Here is a 12373-nt window from a genome sequence, read left to right as displayed (position 1 = left end):
ATTGAAAAGTGGAAAGTCCACATAAAAAGGGAATAGTTTGTTTCAATTTAAATATTTAATAAATCATTGAGAAACCTAATGTTTTTTGCTGTTTAAAAGCTTATCAATATTGGGGGTTCACATTTGTTGATGCCAAAAGCAATATACTATTTAAATGAGCATCTGTTAATCAGGTTCTCAATTAGTCTGGTAATGTCGTCGTATATTGTATTCTTTTAGCGCAGCTATAGTTTCACTGCAAATGTGTTGTTCCTGACCCGAAACGTCACCTATTCATGCTCTCCACAGGTGCTGCCTGACCCGCTGAGTTACTCCAGCACTTTGTGTCTTTTTTTGGAAACCAGCTTTGGTAGTCCCTCATTTCTACATTCTGTGTTCTGCAAAATGATATTGAACAGCTTGATCTCTAGTGAAAGCACAGCTCTGATCCCGTGAAAGTAAAATTAAAAACGAGGGCACATTTTATCCCTTGCTACTGTGAGCTGTCAACATCGTTCCCTCCCAACTCTGAGGCTGAGTGATCAGAGGCAATGTCCATCCCGTCCGCGTTTGCCCGGACTCGGGGCCGCGTGTTGGAGGCGGCCGGGGGTGGGAGGGTTACAGTGAATGTCGGTGGTGTATCGCAGCCCAGTGGGCGACCGCTTCCCCCGTGAGTGGCCGGATCGCTGGCAGCTCACGCATGGCTGTGTTCCAATAATATTCTTCTTTTGATTTCTTTTCAACCTTTTAAAACTACAAAAGTCATTATTAACTCACGGGCCGTACAAAAACAGGCTGGATTCGGCCCATGGACCGTAGGTTGCCGACCCCTGACCTACAGCGTCCGGGCCTACAGCGCCCCCCGGTCCTAATATGGGACAAGGGAGGTCCCGTACGTGACAAACAAATTTAGCCCAAAATACAGTTGGCAAGCCACATGTCCCATCTACACTAGACCCACCTGCCTGCCTTTGGCCCATATCCATCTAAACCTATCCTAACCATGTACCTGTCTAATTGTTTCTAAACTTTGCGATAGTCCCTGCCTCAACTACCTCCTCCGGCAACTCGTTCCATACAACCACCACCCTTTCCATGAAAAAGTTACCCCTCAGGTTCCCATGAAATCTTTCCCCCTCACATTAAAGCTTTGTCCTCTGGTTCCCAAGTCCCCTTCGCTGGGCAAAGACTCTGTGCGTATGCCCGCTTTATTCCTCTCATGTCTTTAAATATTTTTAAGGCAGAGATGGGTAGATTCTTAACAACTGTGGAAGTGATAGACGGAAATGAACTGTAACAGATCTTCTGTGATTAAATGGTAGAGCAAAACACTTGGACGGGTACATGGATAGGATGGGTTTAGAGGGTTATGGGCCAAACGCAGGCAGGTGGGACTAGTGTAGATGGAGCATGTTGGTCAGTGTGGGCACGTTGGGCTGTAGGGCCTGTTTCCATGCTGTATGACTATGACTCTATGTCTCTATGACTATGACTTGGGAGTCTAGATGACCCTCAATAGAACTTCAATAGAATAGAGAATATAGCATTACAGATAGAAAGTGTAGATATGAAAAGTCCAAGGGTCACAACGAGCTAGGTTGGAAGATCAGAAATCTGGCAGCATGCTGCCACAGTGGTAGAGTTGCTGCCATACAGTGTCAGAGACCCAGGTTCGATCCTGACTATGGGTGCTGTTTGTACGGAGTTTATCCGTTCTCTCTGTGACCACATGGGTTTTCTCCGAGTTCTCCAGTTTCCTCCCACACTCCAAAGACGAACAGGTTTGTAGGTTAATTGGCTTCGGTAAAGATTGTAAATTGTCCCTAGTGGGTAGGATAGTGCTAGTGTGCGGGGATCACTGGTCGGCACTGACTTGGGTAGGCCGAAGGGCCTGCTTCCACACTGTATCTCTAAACTAAACTCAACTAAATTCATCATTAGCTTATGAGAGGTCCGTTCGGTCGTCTGATAACAGCGGGGAAGAGGTCTGGTGGTACGTGCTTACAAGCTTTTGTTTCTTCTGCTCGACGGGAGAGGGGAGAAGAGGGAATGACCGGGGTGTGAGTGGTCCTTGATTATGCTGGCTGCTTTCCCGAGGCAGCGTGATAGTGGGGAGGATTTGTAAATAACATGCAGAACGCGGAGATGGGAAATTGCCAGGAAGCCCATAGTTGTTTGCATAAAACAGTCACAGGCTAAGCTTGTCTGAACTCCGTACAAATATGTTGTAGTTAGCCTCCTCGTGTTACATTTGATCAGCTGGGATCATGTGATACAATCTGCAGTGAGCTGTGAAAACAGAATTAATGTACTTCCTGCCTCTCCATATTTAGATCAGTCTAGTTTGGAGATACCACATGGAAGCTGACTCTTTGGCCCACGGTTTACGCCCACCTTTGATCATCCGTTCACACCAGTTCTGTGTCATTCCACTTTCTCATCCAGTCCCTGCACACCAGGGGCAACTTACAGAGGGCCAATTAACCTACAAACCCGCACGCCTTTGGGAAATGGGAGGAAACCGGAGCACCCTGTGGAAATTCGTGCAGTCACAAACTTATAAGTCATAGGAGCAGAATTGGGCCATTCGGCCCATCGAGTCTACTCCGCCATTCAATCACGGTTGATCTATCTTTCCCTCTCAACTCCATTCTCCTGCCTTCACCCCATAACACTTGACGCACATACCAATCAAATCAGTAACAGGGAGAACCGTTGCCACCTGTGAGTTGCTGCCTCACAGCGCCGGAGGCCCCGGTTCCATCCTGACTCCGGAGCTGTCTGTGCGGAGTTTTCACGTTCTCCCTGTGTCCTCGTGGGTTTCCTCTGGGTGCTCCGGTTTCCTCCCACTTCTCAAAGATATGTTTGTAGGTTAATTGGCCTCTGTAAACTGTTTGTAGGTTAATTGGCCTCTGTAAACTGCCCCTAATGTGGTGGGTGTGGATGAGAAAGTGGAGTACTATGGAACTTTTGTAAACGGGTGGTCGATGTTTGTCATCGACCTGGTGGGCCGAAGGTCCCGTTTCCATGCTGTATCTCCTAACTGGAAACCAATACAGCAGATAAACAAAAAATGCTGGAGTAGGTCAGCGGGTCAGGTCTGTGTACAAACTCTAGCAGGCTTGGATATTCGAAGAGCCTGTTCATGAATTCAGAGCTTGAAATTGTGCCATCAATGCGCCCTGCCCATTGGCACTCGCTTGCCTGCAGTCCTTTTGATCTGAATTATCATATAAACCATTATAAATGTATTGAAGGAGATATTTATATTTTTATTGAGAGCTTCATGATGCCGCTGCTTGCTCTATTGTTAATGGCGGCACGACGCTGCAGCTGGGAGAGCCGCTGCCTCACAGCACCAGAGATCTCGGTTCGAACCCGACTACGGGCGCTGTCTGTGTGCGGAGTTTGGACGTTCTCCCTGTGACCGTGTGGGTTTTCTCCCTGTGTTCCGGTGTCCCCACACATCCCAAAGTCGTAGAGGTATGTAAGTTAGTTTACCTCTGTAAATTGTATTTGAGTGGCACGGTGGCGCAGTGGTAGAGTCGCTCCCTTGCGGTGCCAGAGACCCAGGTTCGATCCTGACTGCAGCCGCTGTCTGTGCGGAGTTTGTACGTCCTCCCTGTGACGTGTGTGGGGTTTCTCCGGGTGCTCTGGTTTCCTCCCGCACTCCACACACCTACAGGCTTGTAGGTCAATTGGCTTCTCTAAATAGTCCGTACTGTGTTGGACAGTGACAGGGTACGGCATGATCGCTGGTCAGTGCCGGGACCAGTGGGCCGAGGGGCCTGTCTTCTTGCTGTATCTCTAGGCTAAATTTCTTTAGGCTGAGGCTGGTGAATCAGTGGAATTCATTGGCACATACCGTTCTGAAGGCCAGGATATTGGTAGTTTTAAAGCGGAGCTTGACAGGCTCTTGATTAGTACGGGTGTCAGGAGTTACGGGATTAGTACGGGTGTCAGGGGTTACGGGGAGAAGGCACATAGTGTACAGATGCAGGATAAAGGGCAGCTTGCAACCCAGCGGTATCAATATTGATTTCTCTAACTTCAAGTAACCCTTGCATCCTCTCTCTCCGACCCTCCCCCACCCTAGTCGCCGTACTAGTTTCTCTGTCGTCCTGCTGAGTTTCACCATTTGTATTACTCGTTACCACCACCCCTACAGACAATGGACCATTATGGTCTCCACCTTTCCTTGATCATCATTGCTGGCTTTGATTAGCCTTTTTTGCACATCTTTCATTCGTTTATTCTATGGACCTTTTCATTGTGTATCTCTCGGTTCACTCTCCCCTGACTCTCAGTCTGAAGAAGGGTCTCGGCCCGAAACGTCATCGATTCCTTTTCTCCAGAGATGCTGCCTGATCCGCTGAGTTACTCCAGCATTTTGTGTCTATCTTTCGGTGTAAACCAGCATCTGCAGTTCCTTCCAACACAGGATAAAGGGTGTAATATTCAGCACAAGATAAAGTCCAATAAAACCCGATTAAAGATAGTTCAAAGGTTTCCAATGAGGCAGAGGATAAGATCACAATCGATCTGTGCCACTGTGCTGCCCCCAAAGCCAAAAACACTCCAGCATTTTGTGCCTTTTTTTTAACCACAATAAAGTGTAGAGCAAACATTTCAAATAAACTATAAAGCCACACTCTGAAGAAGTTTATTGAATTTTACCTGATGCTTACTAAATCTCTGAACAAAATCCAATTATCACAGAGGAAGGAAACAGAATCTCAAGATAATTGAACAATTCTAACTGCTTGTATCTGGGAGATACTTGATGCCTCATATCTTTTTCACCAATTTAATGAATCCCCAAGATTAACAGAGCTAATTGAGGTTAGATGTGATTCCTTATGAACCTTTCAATCCCCCTTTTCTTCGCAAAGATTTATGGAGATGTGTGTGTGTGCGTGCGTGCGTGCGAAGAGTGAAAATATATCATTAAAAAAGTGACAGAAAGGAACACGAGTGCACTATTCAGTTCTTCGAATCTTTTCTGCTCTTTGATATGATTTTGTTCAGTTTCGTTTAGCTTAGTTCAGTTTAGTTTAGTTCAGTTTAGTTTAGATTAGTTTATTGTCACGTGTATTAAGGTACAATGAAAAGCTTTTTGTTGCGTGCTAACCAGTCAGTGGAAAGACTAGACTTTGAAGGAGGCCACAGAGAGTGGTGGCCCATCACGGGGACTGACCTCCTCCCCATCAAAGCCATCTACAGGAGTCAATAGACAATAGACAATAGGTGCAGGAGGAGGCCATTCGGCCCTTTGAGCCAGTACCGCCATTCAATGTGATCATGGCTGATCATTCTCAATCAGTACCCCGTTCCTGCCTTCTCCCCATACCCCCTGACTCCGCTATCCTTAAGAGCTCTATCCAGCTCTCTCTTGAATGCATTCAGAGAATTGGCCTCCACTGCCCTCTGAGGCAGAGAACTCCACAGATTCACAACTCTCTGACTGAAAAAGTTTTTCCTCATCTCAGTTCTAAATGGCCTACCCCTTATTCTTAAACTGTGGCCCCTTGTTCTGGACTCCCCCAACATTGGGAACATGTTTCCTGCCTCTAACGTGTCCAACCCCTTAATAATCTTATACGTTTCGAAAAGATCTCCTCTCATCCTTCTAAATTCCAGTGTACACAAGCCTAGTCGCTCCAGTCTTTCAACATATGAAAGTCCCGCCAGTCCGGGAATTAACCGGGAGTCACTGCCTCAAAAAGGCAGCCAGCATCATCAGAGACCCACACCACACTGGCCACGCTCCCATTTCATTCCTGCCATCGGGAAGATGGTACAGGAGTCCGAAAACTGTAAGGTCCAGGTTCAGGAGCAGTTCCTTCCCAACCACCCCTTGAACACTTCACATCACCAACCTCAGCAAATATGAACGACCCGGGATTGTCCTTGGTTGTACTATAGTCTTCTTTTCTTTTGCATTAGTATCATGATTAGTACTTTAATGAATCATTTATGATTATTATATTGATCTTTTGTGTACTGTGCTTATAGGCCTGTTTAGTTGCTGCAAGTAAAAATTTCATTGTTCCGTTGTCCTGTACAAATGTTAATTAAACACTCATAGCTCTTGATGCTTGACTCTCTCTTGAGTGTGTGTCCTTTTATTTCAAAAATAAATCCTATTTAGACTAAAAAATATATACGTGAGTCTGAAAATAGGCCCCCACCCAAAACGTCACCTATCCATGTTCTCCAGGGATGCTGCCTGACCCGCTGAGTTACTCCAGCACTTTGTGAAACGTCACCTATCCATGTTCTCCAGGGATGCTGCCTGACCCGCTGAGTTACTCCAGCACTTTGTGAAACGTCACCTATCCATGTTCTCCAGAGATGCTGCCTGCCCCGCTGAGTTTCTCCAGCACTTTTTGCCATTTTTTGTATACAATGCTAAACCTATTCAAAAATTCTTCATACGTTCTCAGTGTCTATAAAAGGACATAAAGTGCTGGAGTAACTCAGCGGGTCAGGCAGCATCTCTGGAGAACATGGATAGGTGAAGAAGAGTCCCGAACCAAAACATCACCTCTCCATGTTCTCCAGAGATACGACCTGACCCGCTGAGTTACTTTTTCGTCAACCAGCATCTGCCGTTTCTACTGTAGTTTCTCCTCAGTGTCTATACGTTCACTAGTGTCAAACTCAGTAGTGTTCACTCCTGTCTTTAAACAAAACGCTATTGTCTCTCATGTGGAGATCTGGGGTGACATCCCCTTCCAGAGTTCGAGGAGTTCGAGGTTACATACCTTCCTGAGTTCGAGGAGCGTGTTTATGCAGCTTCCCCTTAAACCCATTTCTGCTGTTAGCTTTCACCCTTCATCGCTCGAGCAAATCTCACACGTGAGACTTAACTGACCAGATAGATCTCCTGATAGATTTGAACCATTCCCTCCCCATCTGTCTCCTATTTATGGACGATGGTTCTGTTCTCCCTCTGCGTCGACCCCAATCAATCCCTCTCACAGCGCGGAAAACCTGCACTGACCTCTGTTTGTTTAGAGAAGAATTTAGTCTCTCTCGATAATCTGCGCTCTCGGTTCAGTTTTATTTGTTTTGCTCTCTGGTCATTTCGTGGTTGGACGTTTCCACACTGTTGTTCCATTGTCTGGTTCGCTAAATACCTTGCCTTGTTAATTTGGGTCGGATTTCTTATCTCTCCCAACATTGACTTCATAAATCCAAGCATCCTTATCTGCGAGTGTACATTAATCTCCTCAGCTTTCACAATGTGTAATTGAATGGTCTGGCATGCCTGTGCACTGATCAATTGTTCGTGCATTGAGCCAAGGAAGTCATTGGGGGAAATTTAGTCAAGAGTGAGTCAAGAGTGTTTAATTGTTATATGTACTGGCAATGGAACAATGAAATTCATTCTTGCAGCAGCCTAACTGGTCCTTAAATGAAATAACACACTAATAAATATATAATAGTTAATAATCGGGCAGTACGGTGGTGCAGCGGTAGAACTGCTGCCTCACAGCGCCAGAGACTTGGCTCAATCCTGACCTCGGGTGCCTTATGTGTGTTTCCAGGTTTAGTTTAGTTCAGTTTAGTTTAGTTTTGTTTCGTTCAGTTTAGATAGTTTAGTTTAGGGAGAAGGGAGAAGAGGGAGTGGCCAGGGTGAGACTCATCCCTGATTATGGTGGGGTCGAGAGGGAAAGATAGATCAGCCATGATTGAATGGTGGAGTAGACTTGATAGGCTGAATGGCCTACTTATGGACTCTCTCGGCCTTGGTAGGATGGTTCAGTTGCCTGATAACAGCCGGGAAGAAACTGTCTCTGAATCTGGAGGCAGGTGTTTTCACACTTCTGTACATCTTGCCTGGTGGGAGAGAGGAGAAGAGGGAGTGACCAGGATGATAATCGTCCTTGATTATGCTGCTGGCCTTGCCGAGGCAGCGTGAAGTTGAGATGGAGTCAATGGAAGGGTGGATGGTTTGCGTGATAGTCTGGGCTGCGTCCACAATTCTCTGCAATTTCTTGCGGCCTTGGATGGAGCTGTTCTCAAACCAAGCGCTTTCTGCGGCGCATCTGTAGAGGTTGGTGAGAGTTGTTGAGGACATGCTGAGCTTCCTAAGGAAGCAGAGGTGTGGGTGTGCTGTCTTGGCCATTGCCTCAATATGGGTGGTCCAGGACAAGATGCTGGTGATGTGTACTCTGAGGAATTCCCTACCAAGATGTCGTCATTGCAAACTGGGGTGTGTGTACCGCTTCGCTTCCTGAAGTCGATCACTATCTCCTTTGTCTTGCTGACATTGAGAGAAAGGTTGCTGTCTCAACACCAGGGCACGGGGTTCTCAATCTCCTTCCTGTGCTCCGTCTCATCGTTATTTGATATCTGGCCCACAGTGGTGGTGTCGTCTGCGAATGTGTAAATTGAATTAGATTTATACTTAGCTGCACGGTCATGGGTGTACAAGGAGTAAAGAAGGGGGCAACCTTGCGGAGCACCAGTGTCGAGGATCATCGTAGAGAACGACTTGTCCCCTATCCTCACTGACTGGGGTCTGTTGGCCAGGAAGTCGAGGATCCGGTTGCAATGATGAGTGCTGACACAAAGTCCCACAAGTTTGATGATGAGCTTGGATGGGATAATGGTGTTAACGGCCAAGCTGCAGTCTGTGAAGCAAAGCTGCAGTCCATGATGCGATACGATACGATATGATACGATAGATCTTTATTTACTCCAGGAGGAAAATTGATCTGCCGACAGTCATAAAAACAAAAACACAAAATACATGAAACTAAATTGACAATAGACAATAGACAATAGGTGCAGGAGGAGGCCATTCGGCCCTTCGAGCCAGCACCGCCATTCAATGTGATCATGGCTGATCATTCTCAACCAGTACCCCGTTCCTGCCTTCTCCCCATACCCCCTGACTCCGCTATCCTTAAGAGCTCTATCTAGCTCTCTCTTGAATGCTTTCAGAGAATTGGCCTCCACTGCCTTCTGAGGCAGAGAATTCCACAGATTCACAACTCTCTGACTGAAAAGGTTTTTCCTCATCTCAGTTCTAAATGGCCTACCCCTTATTCTTAAACGGTGGCCCTTGTTCTGGACTCCCCCAACACTGGGAACATGTTTCCTGCCTCTAACGTGTCCAACCCCTTAATAATCTTATACGTTTCGATAAGATCCCCTCTCATCCTTCTAAATTCCAGTGTATACAAGCCTAGTCGCTCCAGTCTTTCAACATATGACAGTCCCGCCATTCCGGGAATTAACCTAGTAAACCTACGCTGCACGCCCTCAATTGACGAGTGGAAAGGATTGGGGATGTGCAAAGATTGGGGAGGGTGGGGGGGTCAATCTCAATCTCAGTGTACCCCACTGACTGAGGGGTTGTCAGCCAGTCACTGACAGAAGGGGAAGGAGTTGTACAGTTTGATAGCCACAGGGAAGAAGGATCTCCTGTGGCATCCTGTCTCTATCTTTAGCCTTGCCTCGACCCTTCCCATCTTTGAAGACAGTCACCTCTCCTTCTCCTGACCCCTCCAACACTCCTGAACCATCTACAGTTTGGGATTGAGGTTTTAAAGTTCCTTTCAACCCCACCCAGCAATTGTGGCTGAAATTGACCCTGTTGTTACGGACTTATGAAGGGGAAAGACTGTAGAGGGATTTTAACACACGGATGACATTTTAATTGACAGTATTTGTGGATAGAGTAATGAAAGGCCTGGATCGAGTGGATGTGGAGAGAATGTTTCCACTAGTGGGAGAGTCTAGGACCAGAGGCCACAGCCTGAGAATAAAAGGATTTTTCTTTAGAAAGGAGACGGGGAGGAATTATTTTAGCCAGAGTGTTGAGGATCTGTGGAATTCATTGCCACAGACAGCAATGGTGGCCAGGTCCATCAGTATTTTTAAAGCGATATTTTAAATTAGTAAGGTTGTCTGATTATGGGGAGAAGGCAGGAAAATGGAGTTCAGAGGGAAGAAAAGATCAGCCATGATTGAATGTGGAAACAAGAAACTGCAGATGCTGGTTTATACCTAAGATAGACACAAAGTGCTGGAATCACTCAGCAGGTCAGCCAGCATCTCTGGAGAAAAACGAAGGGTGACATTTCGTGTTGGAACCATTCTTCGACTCGACCCGAAGCGTCACCCATCCTTTTTCTCCAGAGATGCTGCCTAACCGGCTGAATTACTCCAGCACTTTGTCTCTAACTTTAGCCATGAACGAATGGCGGAACCGACTTGATGGGCCCAGTGGTCTAATTCTACACCGATGTCTTATGGTCTTAAAATTTTGAAAATTACCTTTTCAATTCATTTTGAATATGACTTTGAAAATGGCACCAACTCCCTGTTGTAAACGGGATCAATGGACTATTTCTGTACAATTCCTAATCAAGGATGTGTTTGCATATGGCAATACTCTACTGGATTATTTGTAAGAAAATAATTTCACTGTGCATTTGCTCTGAGCACATGTGACAACAAGCTACCATTGAACTTATGGAGTTTGCATGAGGCAGGAGTGTCAAGCTTTTAGTTTCGCTCTGAAATACTTTCATCAAGGACATATATTTAAAGATCAGCCAGTGACTCATATGTCTGGAGAAAAAGGATGGTTGTCATTTTGGGACGGGACCGTTCTTCAGAAGAAGGGTCCCTCCCCGAAACGTCACCCATTCTTTCTCTCCAGAGAGTTGGTGAAGAAGGCACAGCAACGATTGTTCTACCTAAGAACACAGAAGAAGTCTGGTCTACCCCAACAGCTGCTGACGACATTCTACCGCTGCACTATAGAGAGCATCCTAACGCATGGCATCCCTGTGTGGTATCTCAGCTGCACGGAGGCAGAAAGGAAAGCTCTTCAGCGGGTAGTCCATAGAGCTCAGAGGACCATCGGAACACAGCTACCAGCCTTGGAGGGCATCTACAACACACGATGCCTCAGAAAAGCCACCAGCATCCACAAAGACTCTTCATACCCCTGCAACAGTCTGTTCGAACTCCTTCCATCAGGCAGACGATACAAGGCCTTCTACGCCCGCACCTCCAGACTCAGGAACAGCTTCATCCCCAGGGCCATAGCTGCTATGAACCGGTCCTGCTGAGCCGGATGGTCACATCGCACAGTGATCCGGCACAGATCTACTTGCACTATTCTGTCTTAAAACTGTTACAATTTGTTTCATTGGGTTGTTGTTGTTTAAATTAATACTGGTTAGCTAATTAAATTATTGCATCGTATGGGAGGCGCATTCCCAATCTCGTTGTACCCCTGTACAATGACAATAAAGATGTATTGTATTGTTTAAAAAAAAATCTCTGCTGTGTTTTAATTTAATTTAGGGATACAGCGGGGAAACAGGCCTTTCAGCCCATCGAGTCCGTGCCGACCTGCATCCCCGAACACTAATACTATCCTATACACCAGGGTGATCACAGGGAGAACGTACAAAATCCGTACAGACAGCCCCCCTCGCCAGGATTGAAACTGGGCCTCTGTGCTGTAAGGCAGCAACTCTACCGCTGCGCCACCGTGCCACCCGCTAGTTACTCCACTACTTTATGTCTATCTTTAGCCACGATCAAATGGCAGAGCAGACACGATGGGCCGAATGGCCTAATTCTGCTCCAATGTCTTATGGTCTTATGGAGTTTGAGCCCAGAGTAGCAGATGTTTGGTTACTTACAGAAAATATTTTCGTCAAGAACATATATTTAAAGTTGACTCAGTGACTGACTACAGAAGAGAAGGGTACAATTTGATAGACATTTATAGACAACAAGCAGAACCAGACGCTAGCAAATTAGACTGCATCAGTGCTACCTCCTGCACCCATGCAGAACTCACTGACTTCATTAACTTTACTACTAATTTCCATCCTGCACTCAGATTCACTTGGACCATCTCCAACATCTCCCTACATTTTCTAGATCTCATTGTCTCCTTCACAGGAGGCAGACTATCAACTGACTTCTATTATAAATGTACTGACTCCCATAGCTATCTTAACTACACGTCTTCCCATCCAGCTTCCTGTAAAGACTATCCTTTACTCCCAATTCCTCCGTCTACGCCGCCTCTGCGCCCAGGATGAGGTGTTCCATACCAGGACATCGGAGATGTCCTCATTCTTTAGGAAATGGGAGTTCCCCTCTCCCATCATAGATGAGGCCCTCACCCGTGTCTCCTTGATATCCCAAAGCTCTGCCCTTGCTCCCCCTCCCCCTATTCGTAACAGGGACAGAGTATCCCTAGTCCTCACCTTCCACCCCATCAGCCGTCGCATACAGCACATAATCCTCGAACATTTTCGCAACCTCCAACGGGATCCCACCACGAGCCACAGCGTCCCATCTCCTCCCCTTTCTGCTTTCCGCAGAGACCGTTCCCTCCGCAAATCCC

This window comes from Rhinoraja longicauda, chromosome 4 (genome assembly GCF_053455715.1).
Source record: "Rhinoraja longicauda isolate Sanriku21f chromosome 4, sRhiLon1.1, whole genome shotgun sequence".
NCBI lineage: Eukaryota > Metazoa > Chordata > Chondrichthyes > Rajiformes > Arhynchobatidae > Rhinoraja > Rhinoraja longicauda.
The sequence above is the reverse complement of the archived record's forward strand: the minus strand, read 5'-3'. Positions refer to the sequence as shown.